Below are 13810 nucleotides of genomic sequence, written 5' to 3'. Positions count from 1 at the left end.
AAAGTCGTATCTCATGTATTCGGTTTTAGTTCTACTCAATCTAAAACCTTTAGACTCAAGGGTCTGCCGCCATAACTCTAGTTTCCTGTTTACTCCCACCTGGCTTTCGTCCACTAACACTACATCATCAGCGAACAACATACACCAAGGAATATCCCCTTGTATGTTCCTGGTAACCTCATCCATTACCAAGGCAAAGAGATACGGGCTTAAGGCTGACCCTTGATGAAGTCCAATTTTAATCGGGAAGCAATCTGTGTTACCATCGTTTGTTCGAACACCAGTCATAACATTGTTGTACAAGTCCTTGATGAGGGTCGCGTACTTTGATGGGACTTTATGTTTATCCAAAGACCACCACATAACATTTCTCGGTATCTTGTCCTAAGCCTTCTCCAAGTCAATGAAAACCAAGTGGAGGTCCTTCTTCTGCTCTCAAAACTGCTCCATAACCTGTCTTATTAAGAAGATTGCTTCTGTGGTTGACCTTCCGAGTATGAAACAAAATTGGTTTGTTGATATCTGCGTCGTTCCTCGGCGTAGGGAAATACAACAGAAGAAAATTAGTTAGGGATCACATTCTACAAGAGGAGTTAGACATTGTTGCCCTACAAGAGACTATTAAACAAGACTTTGGAGATTGGGAGTTGAAAGAAATGGCTGGTAACAAGGATTTTAGTTGGAGATGGTCTCCAGCTAGAGGTCACTCAGGGGGTATGATCTTGGGTATTAGGAATGATGATTTGGAATTTGAACAAGTAGAGTTGGCTAGTTATTTTTTGGCTGCTCTGATTAGGAATAGGATTAAAAATTTTAGATTCTAGATGGTTAATGTTTATGGTCCTGCCCAGCATGAGCATTCTGGTGATTTCTTACAAGAACTGTCTGATTTTTGTGGAAAGGAATCTTTACCTATCCTGTTTGGGGGCGACTTTAATCTGATTAGAAGTGATAAAGAAAGGAATGTTGGTCAAGGGGACCAGAAATTGATGACTTTGTTCAATGACTTCATTGGGAGATTTCATCTAAGGGAGCTTTTTATATCAGGTGCTAAATTTACTTGGTCTAATAAACAGAAGCATCCTATTCAGGTGAAATTAGATAGAATTCTAGCTACTAATGATTGGGAGGACAGGTTTCCCAAATGCTTTGCTTGGTCAAAAGCTAGGGTGGGCTCTGACCACTGCCCCCTGATTTTGGACTCTGGGGAACAGGGGAACCCCAGGCTAAAATACTTCTTCTTTCAAGAACAATGGATGCACAGTGATGGTTTCCACAAGATGGTTTCTGATAAATGGAGTGAAGTCAGGGCCAAATTTAGTGACCAAACTTACTCTTTGGACAAGTGGCATGGGTGCCTGCAAGCTCTTAGGAAGTTTTTAAAAGGGTGGAACCTGAATTTGGTTGGCTCACAAAGGGAGAACAAAGTATAACCAAGAGAATGCAGGAAATTGACTCTTTTGCTGAAAGCAGACTATTAGATATCTTGGAACGGGAGGAGAGGATTGATTTGGAGAAACAGCTAGAGGAAATGGACAAATTGGAAGAAATATACTGGAAACAAAGTGTTGGTGATAATTGGATTCTAAAAGGTGATGCTAACACTAAGTGTTGCCACCAGTTTGCTAATGGGAGAAGGAGGAAGAATAATATTGCATATTTGGAGACAGATAATGGAGAAATCAGAGGACAAAAGGAGGTGACTGCTCATGTGGTAGAATATTACAAGGGTTTGTTTGGACATAATGATGCCTGTTTTTTGAGGCTAGGGGGCATTTTTTGGCCATCTAGTTTAACTCTGGATGATGGGGATAAAGCTGACTTGATTAAAGCTTTTAGTCTGGAGGAGATTAAATCTGTTATAATGGAGATGAAAGAGTGTTCTGCTCCTGGTCCATATGGCTTTGGAGTCACTTTCTACAATAATTTTTGGGAATTAATCAAGAAGGATTTGATGGCAATGTTTCAGGATTTTTGGGCTGGTCTGTTGGACATGAAAAGACTTAATTACAGGGTGATTACCTTGGTTCCAAGGCTTAAAGAGGCTAACACTATAAAGCAGTTCAGACCTATTTGTCTGCTCAATGTGGTTTACAAATGGTTTACCAAGGTTCTCACTAATAGACTAGTTCCTATTGCTCAAAAGTGTATTGGGAGAAACCAAACTGGATTTATAAAAGGGAGAAATATCTTGGAAGGAGTGGTGGTGCTACATAAAGTCTTACATGAGATGAGGAAGTCTAAGAGAAAAGGTTTGATTTTAAAGATTGATTTTGAGAAGACATATGACAGGGTGAGATGGGATTTTTTTTGAGAAGATTTTGGAAGGGAGAGGGTTCCCTTCTTAATGGATCAAATGGGTCATGGATACTGTTAAAGGGGGTAGAGTGTGTGTGAATGTTAATGGAGAGAAGCTCCTACTTTAGAACTTATAGAGGACTTCGACAGGGGGATCCACTATCCCCTCTTCTCTTTAACCTGGTAGCTGATGCTCTAGGGGTAATGATAGAAAAGGCTGTCCAAAAAATCATATTAAAGGGGTTTTGGATGATCTTATCCCTAGGGGGATCTCTCACGCAGTATGCAGATGATACTGTTCTGATGATAGACGGTTCAGAGCAATCTATAATTAATTTGAAATTGGTACTATACTGCTTTGAATGGTTATCTGGGCTGAAATTTAATTTTCATAAGAGTGAAGTTTTTGTTTTTGGGTTACTCAAGGGGAGAAAGAACTTATGGCCAACAAACTGAATTGTGTTTTGGGAGATTTACTTGTTAAGTACTTGGGGATTCCTGTGAGTGACTCTCAGATCACTATAGCTCTGGCTTTAGTCATATTGTTCAGAAAATTTTTAGGATATTGGACCCTTGGAAAGGGAAGCATTTAACTTCTGGGGGTAAACATATTCTCACTAATTCTTGTTTGAGTAGTATTCCTATCTACTGTATGGGGTTATATTATCTCCAGGATGGGGTACATAAACAAACGGATAGTATTAGGGCAAAGTTCCTTTGGCAAGGGACCGTTGGCAATTTCAAGTATTATATGACAAAAATGGGAGATGGTTACTAGGCCTAAGGACCAGGGGGGTCTAGGCATCATAAATACAAGAACCATGAATGATTGTTTGTTGGTTAAGTGGATTTGGAAACTCTTTCAAGAACCAGATGAGTTGTGGTTTAAATTGGTTAAGGCTAAATATATGCCTGAGGGGAGTTTTTTTTATTCTAACATAAAGTCAAACATCTTTTTAAGTGGGGGGCTATCTTTAGAGTTGGAGATAGATGTCACTGCAAGTTCTGGTTAGATTGTTGGTTACATGAAGTACCTCTCTGCATTTCATATGATGATCTGTTCAAGATGGTGAGAGAGCCTAATAGTTCTGTGGCAGATTGTCTAGATGAAGGCCAATGGGGGATAGAGTTCAGGAGAACTTTATCTGTGAGTGAATATAACAGAAGGTTGGAGCTGGTGGGTGAACTTCATGCTGTCAATTTAAATTCTAACCGGGATTCAGTTATCTGGGCTCTTGAAAGTAATAAGAAATTCTCAACTAAATCACTATATCGATTCTTAACTGATTGTGGGGTAGCTAGTAAAATGGCTAGTTACATTTGGAAAGCCAAACTGCCATTAAAGATCAAGGTTTTCTTGTGGCAGATTTTTAATAACAAACTGCAGGTTGCACAAAGTCTGATCAAAAGGGGTGGAAAGGCAGCAGGGGCTGCTGTGTGTGTGGGAACTCTGAAATGGTGGATCACATTTTCTTTAAATATCACATTGCTAAGTTTGTTTGGCGTGTGATTGAGGAGGTTTTCAACCTGCGTTCTCCAAAGTCTATAGGGGAGTTTAGTTTCTGGATTCAGGGCAAGGGACCCTTTCCTAGTAGAATGATCATATTCATGTTTGCAGGATTTGCTTGGACAATCTGGACGACAAGGAACAAGATGGCGATAGAGAAAAATTTTCCTAAAGCTCCTTCTGATGTCATCTATTGTGCTATATTCTTAATGCAGAAGTGGAGGCTGTTGCTAAAGGAGGAAGACAGGAAGCTCTTTGATCTCGCTAAGGATGATATCATGAAGTGGATGAAGAACTTCCAGCCCAGCGCCTATTCTGAGTCTGACATCGTAGAAATATAGTCTCTATAATAGGGTTGTGATTCTGTTGATGCTCTTTTGTAGCTGGTAACCCCAGCATGTACCATATATTTCTGTTGCTTTCTATAAAAGCAGAGGTAAAACTCCTTTTTTTAAAGGTGCGTGGCCCTCGACATCGACATGGCAGCGACTCCCTCCATCTTCTTTTGCTCCTTGATCCGCAGCTTCTCGAGCTGCGCCACGTCGAGGCCACGCTGCGGGATCTTTTTGGGCTTGCTCTTCATCGACGCATGCGCCACGTCGGTGGCCGCGCCAGCGCCCACGCCATTGTCGTACCTCGGCAGTTGGTGATGGTGGTTGTTGCAACGACAGGGCTGCCGGCATCGACAGCACCGAGGATGGTGCCAGACTCCCAATTTTTTTTGCAATTTGACCCTTTTTTTTGAAAAAAAAAATCAGGTTTAGACCCCTAAGCGACGTAAACTCAGCTTTGGACCATAGGGATCGGTGCCGTGATTCACGACGTCAAGGTTACACGTCTCGGCGCCATAACTCACGGCGTCGAGGTGCCTGGCCCTATTTTGCGTGGACGACGATCTGGCGCTTACGTGGCACACACCTCAGTGCCAGGATCACGGCGTCGAGCTCGGCGCTACGATCTGTAGCGCCGAGGTATTAACCCTATATGCGGCCCAAACCAGCGCCACTTCTCTCTCTTTCTCCCTCTCACGCTCGTCTCGGCCAACCACACTGCCACCATCGTCACCACCGCCATCCGCCCCCCACCGGTGCCCTCGCAGCCCGCGGCTGCCTGGGCAGGCCGCGCCCCCATCCCGGCCGCCCTCATCGCCCCCTTCCCTCCTCCTCCGCGCTGTCCGACGGTGAGGGCGACCCGCCACCGCTCGCAGGAGGTCCCGCCGGCCGGCCGGCCTCCGGCCCCCGCGCCCCCTGCCCCATCGGCGCCCCACTCCTCTACACCCCGGCCCCTCTGGTGCCTGCAGCAAGGTAAATTTTTTAAGTTAAATTAGTTAATCTACTTTAGATAATTTAGTTAGTAATTTATTTAGAATATTTAGCAAATTTAGTTAGCAAATTTAATTACATAGGTAGGTAGATAGATACTTATTTATTTAGTTACATTATTGACTTAGGAATATATTTATGTAGCTTATTTAGTTAGATTAGATTGTTAGAAACATAATTAGGTAGTTAGTTACTTATTAATTTAGTTAGCTAGTTAGTAAGTGTAGTTAGAAAATCTCTTATATTGTTAGAGGGATAGACAGTTAGATACTTATTTGTTTAGGTAGATAGTTGGGTAATTTAGTTAGCAAATGTAGTTAGATATTGTGGTTAGTCATCTTATAATAATATACCCCTAATAACTTGGTTGTTGTGCATACCAACTAGATGGACAACGTAGTCACCCTATATCATGGAGGAAGTCTGGAGGCATATGAGTTTGTGAATGTCCGTTTTGTTGGAATGCAAAGGGTGCGAGTGATATTTGATGATCGACCATTGTTTTGTGAGTTGTTTGCTAGGGTTCGTGACGAGCTTAAATGCAATTCAAATGAAGATGCCATCTTAGTTGAGGGGGTACTTCACCATGGCAAGTCAGGGACAATTTTTAGGCGGTTGGTCCCAATTGCATCAAAGACTCAATGGGACAAATATGTCAAAACTGTCATGAAGAACGAGTTTCAATGTTTGGATTTGGTTGTGCAGAAGTTGTCCAATGATCCCACCCCTCATGGTATTCACCCCCTCGTGGGTTCTCACCAGAACCGGAGAATCTAGCACCTTCTGAGCCTCCGTTACCCAACTACGAGGTGGATGTGGAAGATGTGGTTGTGGTACCCGATGCTCAATCCGCCCTGAATGAGGTTGGAATATGTGCCGATGATGTTGCTTCTTGCCCTCAGGAGATCCCTTTGACCTAGAATCATCCAAGTAAGTGACGTAGTAGCACTTTGGCTTTCCTTTTTCTTCCTTTATTGCGTTCCTTTGTCTCAATTCTCTCCATATTTGTGCTTTAAATGCAGGAGACAATCCGGATAATCATGGTTGTCATCCTGTGCCTCCATCAATCAATGTGGACCTAGGGTTTATAGCCTCTAACAGTGTGGATGTTAATATTGAGGATGATGAGGAGCCTTATGGAACAGCAAGAGCCGTTGATTCTGATGATGACCGCCCAGTTGCAGCTTTGAGCGAACAAAAAATGGAGCTCATCAGACATTTTTGTCCTGATCGTGATCCACTAGTTTATGAATTCAGCGACCTTAGTCATTCTCAACATGCTTATGGAGAAGGAGGAGATGACAAGCTGCTAGAGGCTCCTAAGGCTGATGACAATGTGGAAATTCAGAAGGGCCTACTCTTCAAGGACTTGCCAACATTGAGAAGGTGGTTACAAGAATATTATGTGAGACGTAAAAGACCTGTGCCGAGAAAGATCTAAACCAGAAGCATCGACAGTTGACTTCTACCCTCATTGCTATAACTCTGTACTCAATATTGAAGGGTCAGCCCAACTTGAAGGTCAGGACAATTATGGAGATGACTTAGAAAATATTTCATTATGACATAAAGTATGGAAAAGCATGGAGGGTTCAACAACGGGCCTGGAAGATGATATATGGGGATTGGGAGGAGAGGCATGAGATGTTGCCAGCATTATTTAATACAATGAAAGTAGCTAACCTAGGCATGCATTACGAGTGCATCCCGAAGCCGAATGAATGGAAGAATGGGAGGTAGATAATTTTCTGTGCATTCTGGTGCTTTCCCTAGTGCGTTGAGGCCTTTAGGCACTGTCGTCCAGTGTTATCCATTGATGGTACTTTTCTGCTTAGCAAGTACATGGGCACACTCTTGGTAGCCATTTCCTATAACACAGACAACACATTGGTTCCTTTAGCGTTTGCTTTGGTGGAGAGGGAGAACAAAGACAACTAGGGATGGTTCTTGCGACTTGTTTGGATACATGTCATAGGCCCTGGCAGGGAGGTTGGTGTCATATCTGATAGACACCGGGGTATACTTAGTACCGTGTAGGAGCAGATTTCAGGGTATGCACCTTCGCACCATCGTTGGTGCACTCGGCACCTCGCCGATAATTTATTCTAGAAGGATGGTTCGATGGATAACTTTTCGCTATTTGAGGAGGTTGCTCGCATGCTTGAGGTGCCATTCTTTGAGGAGAAGTTGGAGCAGCTAAAAATGGCAACAAATGCAGAAGGTAGGCAGTGGCTGAGAGGATTGTTGAGGGAACCTAAGAAATGGACACGAGCATATGACGATGGTGGATGGAGGTACGAGTTTCAGACTAGCAACATGGCTGAATCATTTAACAGTGGGCTTAAGGGTATACATGCCATGCCCGTCAATGCTATCGTATCATTCACCTTCTATAGGCTAGTTGCATGGTTTAATGAGAGGCACACTCAAGCAATGACACTACGGAGCAAGAATCAGTCATGGGCACCTAAACCTAACCGACATCTTTAGAAGGCAAAGGCAAGGGCTTGCACACATGATGTCGAGTTTTGTTTTGACCACAACACAGGCAAGTACCAGGTCATGGAAAGGGGTGGTACAACATTTGATGGTGAGGTCCAGCCATCAAGGAGTTATATTGTGGTACTTAGTGATTTTTCATGCAGATGTGGGAGAATAAGGCAGTACCACTTTCTGTGTTCTCATTATATTGTAGCATCTTGGCATTGCAACTTTGACTATGAGATCAATATACCATGGGAGTTCAGTGTTGACAGCTTTGTACTTACTTGGTCACTCCGTTTCTAGCCTTACCTAGACGAGGGGCAGTGGCGACAATACACTGGGCTGAAGTACATTGCGGATCTAGGTACATGTTGGGACAAATGTGGAACCATGAAGAGGACGAGGCACAAGATGGTCATGGACTAGGTTTCTGGTAGAACGAGACGAGGGAGAGCAACCCCTTTCTTCCTGACCCCGAGCAGAACCAATGTGGCAAATGCAGTAGACTTGGGCACAACTCACGTACATGCCACTAGCCGCTTAGTCAGGTGCATGTTAGATTCTAGCTACTACAGTTGGTCAATAGTTAGTGCACTAATTGTTAAATTGTTTAATTCTATATGCATGGTACTTTATTTGTTTTGCTATCTTATTATTTATTTACAATTGCTTGCTCTTTTTTATAGGATGGAGCCGTTCCACCTCCTGGATCTGTACTACGAGGAGAAGCACCAAGGTCGACGCACCGCGGAGGGGGAGGTTGTCGGTGTGGGACCCACCGGATACCCCGCAAGGAAGGGAGAAGAACTAGCCTAACAAGGATTCTTCCCATGTAATCTTAGTAGTAGTATTATTCTGTAATCCTACTAGGAACTCTCATTGTAAACCGACTAGGACTCTGGCCTCCTGACTATATAAAGGAGGGCAGGGCTCCTTGGATCGGGAGTTCAGAGAACAATTGTACAACACAACACTTTATAATCAATCCAACGCAAAAGGCTAACGCCGACTGGACGTAGGGCTATTACTCGATCAAAGATCGAGGGCCCGAACCAGGATAAATCGAATGTCTCTTGCATTAACCGTCGAGTTCCGCATACGCTGAAGCCCGAACATACTGCCCCGGGGACCCCCGTGGCAAGCTATCGGTGGTCAAACATCGATAGCTGGCGTGCCAGGTAGGGGCTTTCGGCGACTTTGCATCCGAGAGCTCGACGGGCCTCACCAAAATGATCTTCTCGACGGGATCAACCTTCATCTTTGGTTCATGAATCTACGAGGCAGGCGACGATGGCAAGCTCCAAGGCCGTCTCCTCGAAGATTTGGATCATCATCAGGACTTTTCCATTTCGGCGACAATGACAGATCAGCTTGCCGGAAGATTCATGCAGCTCGTAATGTCCAATCCAACTCGAATTCTGTGACTTCACGCATTCGATTCAAACTCAAGTTCCGCTTCTGAGACAAAGTCTTATCCGAGTTCTTTCAGAAAACCGAGTTCTTTTCTGACAAAGCTCCAGAACCTGACGTCAACCTATCAAGAATACTACTCGGAGTACACTCAGAGTACTTCAAAAAAGTTGGGTCCTCTTCCGTTCGGACCCCACAGCATGGCGACATCTTATCAGACATGGCCCGAAGAATCCACCTATCCCGTGCTTTGAATGCCACTAAGGGGAGCCCAGGAAGGTCTCGTTTTAACTATAACATCTCAAGACTGCATCGTTCACTGGCCAGGTACCGTTCCTGAGGATGACGGCACCCAACTAGTCGACAATACGACAACAGCAACTCTACCCTACCAAGAAGGAGATTTGATCTATGACCTTGAAACCTCTACTGAAGTTATCAACAGCTCTAGCAGTACAGAAATCAACGACGATGACAGAACAACTCACGCTAGAGAAGTATTCATGATTCACCGTCCTCAATCACCATTGATCCCCCTAGAAGTACCCGATGTGAGGTCTTTAGATGAATCCGAATCCAACATATCACCATTTATCCAGGGGCACGATGGTGAGACTGAGAGTCAGAGGCAAGTGAGAGAAATAAAGAACAAATTGAAACAAGGACGTCAACGCCGTGCTAAGCAGCGAAAGGACACTTGGATCAAATATGAATAAGACCTAGCCGAGTACAATAGAAGAAAATCAGAATGAGAGGTCGAAGAAGGACGAGCAGCGAATACACCCTACGATAAGATCCGAGAAGCACTAGAAGAACTTAGGGTGACCTCATATCCCAATGAAAAACAAGAACAGCTCCGAGACTTTCTCCGATCAATAGTCTTTAGGACACACGATGGAAGGGCAACATCTCATGAATAGGAAGATCAAAATCAAAGGAAGTCCGCTTTCGAAAGACTTGGACCAAGCGGAAGTCACAACGGAGAGAGCCGAAGAAATCATAGTCAAAACAACCGAGTCGAACAACCAAGAAAGGCCAGAAGCAAAGCACCTACTCGGACAGCCACGCAGAACTACTCTCACCAAGATGACAGTTGGCAAGAAGGGGGCACAGAATCAGAATATACAGAAGCTAGAACGCATGATAGATTCCCCTGTTTTGCAAACAGACTTGCTTCAATACAACTACCTCACAAGTTCAAGCCATCCAACCACTCCAAGTATGATGGCAAGACCGAACCAAAACAATGGCTTAGGATTTACTCACAATCGATTGAATTGGCCGGAGGAGATGATGACATCAAAACCTTGTTCTTTCCCATGGCCCTAGAAACCATGCCACTTCAATGGTTTGACAAATTGAATCCAGGATCAATCAGAAATTGGGAAGACTTGCAAAGAGCTTTCTGTGAAAATTTTGTGGGAATTATTACACATCCAACCACCCACGCAGAGTTAAAAGGACTCAAGCAGAAGGGAGGGGAAAGTCTAAGAAATTACTATCGACGATTTGGCGAACTATGAGCTCAAGTACATGACATCACCCAATGAGAAGTAATCGAAGCTTTCTCACACGGAATCATGGCTAGGTGGCAATTTCAAGACTTCTGCAAAGAAAACCCAAGAAACAATGAAGAATTCAGACGGACAGTGGAAAAGATGATTACTGCAGAGGAAAAAACAAGAGAAAGATTCCCGGATAGAAACAACAGAGACAACCCGGACAGGCAAAACCTTCGAAACAACCGACATCAGGAGAGAAAACATGGTCCAGACAACACAGTAGCAATGGCTGACAAATCAAAGAAATTTACCAAGCCTAGAAGATATGATGACATTGAGAACATACGTTGCCCCTTGCACCCCAATGGAAAGCACACCATCGGAAATTGCTACACCTTCAACGAAAGATACACTAGAAAAGATAGCAAGGGAAACAATAAAGAAGACAATCAGAAAAAAGAAGGAGACAACCATGAAGACAAGGGATTCCAAAAATCCAGAGGGACAGTGGCAGTAATCTTTGTCGGGGTTCTAGATTCCAGAAGCAAACATCAAGAAAAACTAGCGTTATGAACCATCATGGCAGCAGAACCTGCTACACCAAGATATCTCAATTGGTTAGAGTATCCAATCCAATTTTCAAGAGAAGACCAATGGACCAGCGTAGGAAACACAGGCCATTACCCACTGGTTCTAGATCCAACTATTGCTGGTATGACTATCACCAAGGTACTAATCGATGGGGGAGCCGAACTCAACATCATCTTTTCAGAAACGCTAAGGAAGATGGGATTACAACTCGCCGGGATGATTACACCAACAAGTACACCTTTTTATGGAATAGTACCCAGCAAGACAGCCATGCCACTCGGACAAATTACTCTACCAGTTACTTTTGGAACTCCCTCGAACTATCGTACAGAGTTCATCAAGTTTGAGGTTACGGACTTCGATTCATCATACCATGCAATCCTCGGGCGCCCAGCGCTAGCAAAATTCATGGCAATACCACATTATCCATACCTACTGCTTAAGATGCCAGGGTCTAACGGTGTCCTTTCTCTCCAAAGTGATTTAAAGCGCGCATTTGACCGTGATGTTCAGGCAATTCAAATTGCAGCAAGAGCACAGGCAAACGATGGAAGAAAAGAAATAGCCACTATTGCTGTAGAAATAAGCCAAGAAAAACTAGAGATACCGGCTAAAAAGCCAAGCATCCTAGCACCGCCAAAAGAAGTCGACATCAAGCAAATCGACCTGGGCACCGGTGATCCCTCAAAAACAACAACCATCAGCGACAATAGAGATATCTTCGCTTGGAAGCCGGCCGACATGCCAGGTGTCCCAAGAGAGCTGGCTGAGCACATAATTGATATCAATAAAGGCTCCAAGCCTATAAAACAATGACTATGACGGTTCTCACCTGGCAAGAAGGCAGCGATAAAAAAAGAAATCACAAAGCTAATGGCAGCTGGATTCATCAAAGAGATCCTTCATCTAGATTGGCTAGCAAACCCAGTTCTAGTACAGAAAAAGAATACGGATGAGTGGCACATGTGTGTCGACTACACAGATCTCAACAAACACTACCCGAAAGATCCATTCAGGCTACCACGCATTGATCAAATAGTTGATTCAATAGCAGGATCTGCCCTAATATCCTTTCTTGATTGCTATTCCGGATATCACCAGATCACATTAAAAGAATAGGACCAAAGCAAGACATCTTTCATCACTCCGTTCGGCGCCTACTGCTACAAGACCATGTCGTTTGGACTCAAGAATGCTGGAGCCACTTACCAAAGAGCTATCCAAACATGCCTTGGTGATCAGATCAGCGAAAACGTAGAAGCATATGTGGATGACGTGGTTGTAAAAACAAAGAACCCAGATGCACTGATTGAAGACTTAAAACAAACCTTCGAGAATCTAAAAAGGTGAAGGTGGAAATTGAACCCAAACAAGTGTGTATTCGGAGTTTCTTCAGGACAACTACTCAGATTCTTGGTCAGTCATCGCGAAATCAAAGCAAGCACCAAGCAAATTTGAGCCATAACAGAGATGGGCCCTCCTCGAAGCGTCAAAGATGTACAAAAACTAACAGGCTGCATGGTAGCACTCAATCGTTTCATATCAAGACTCGGCGAAAAAGGGTTACCTTTCTTTAAACTACTAAAGAAGACAGACAAGTTCGAGTGGACGGAAGAAGCCAATGAAGCTTTCAAGAAACTTAAGGCATACCTCACCTCCTCACCAGTCCTCACACCTCCAAAGAAAGACGAAGACATGATGCTATACATTGTAGCAACTTCTACTATAGTCAGCACGACGACAGTAGTAGAAAGAGAAGAAGAAGAGCGCGTGTATAAAGTACAACGCCTAGTGTACTACATCAGCGAAGTACTGTTAGAATAAAAAATCCGGTACCTGCATGTGCAAAAACTACTCTACGCACTTCTGATCACTTCATGCAAGCTTCGTCACTATTTTAAAAGCCACAAGATTACCGTAGTGACATATTTCCCACTTGGAGACATCTTACACAACAGAGATGCAACAGGGCGCATATCTATGTGGACGGTTGAACTCGGTGCTCTCAACATCGATTTCACCCCGCGAAAAGCAATTAAATCTCAAGCCCTTGCTGATTTTGTTACCGAATGGACATAAATTCAACAACCCATGTCAAGCACCATCCTTGATCATTGGAAGATGTACTTTGATGGATCACTCAAGCTAGGCGGAGCCGGTGCAGGCGTCCTCCTAATTTCTCCGGACGGAAAACAACTCAAGTATGTCCTTTAGATATTATGGCAAGCTACCAACAATGAAGCAGAATACAAAGCTCTCATCCATGGGTTACGAGTGGCAATTACCCTCAGAATCAAGCGATTACTCGTATACGGTGATTCGGTAGTAGTCATCAACCAAGTCAACAAAGATTGGGATTGCACCAAAGAAAACATGGGTGCTTACTGCGCTGAAATCCGAAAACTCGAAAAACATTTCCAAGGATTAGAAATTCTACATGTCCTACGTGATTCCAACATTGCAGCAGATGTCCTCGCCAAGCTTGGATCATACAGGGCAAAGGTCCCACCAGGCGTATTCATAGAGGAGTTATCAGCTCCTTCTATCAAACAACCCAGTGAGAAAACCCCAGAACTCATAGCCAAAGGCAACCAGATTCTGGTAATCAACACTTCATGGACACAGGCTTTTATTGATTATATCAAAGAAAATAAGTTGCCAGCAGATAAAGAGGAAGCTACCCGAGTAGTTCGTAG

The sequence above is a fragment of the Miscanthus floridulus genome, chromosome 7 (assembly GCF_019320115.1).
Source record: "Miscanthus floridulus cultivar M001 chromosome 7, ASM1932011v1, whole genome shotgun sequence".
Classification (NCBI taxonomy): Eukaryota; Viridiplantae; Streptophyta; class Magnoliopsida; order Poales; family Poaceae; genus Miscanthus; species Miscanthus floridulus.
This window is presented reverse-complemented; position numbering follows the sequence as displayed.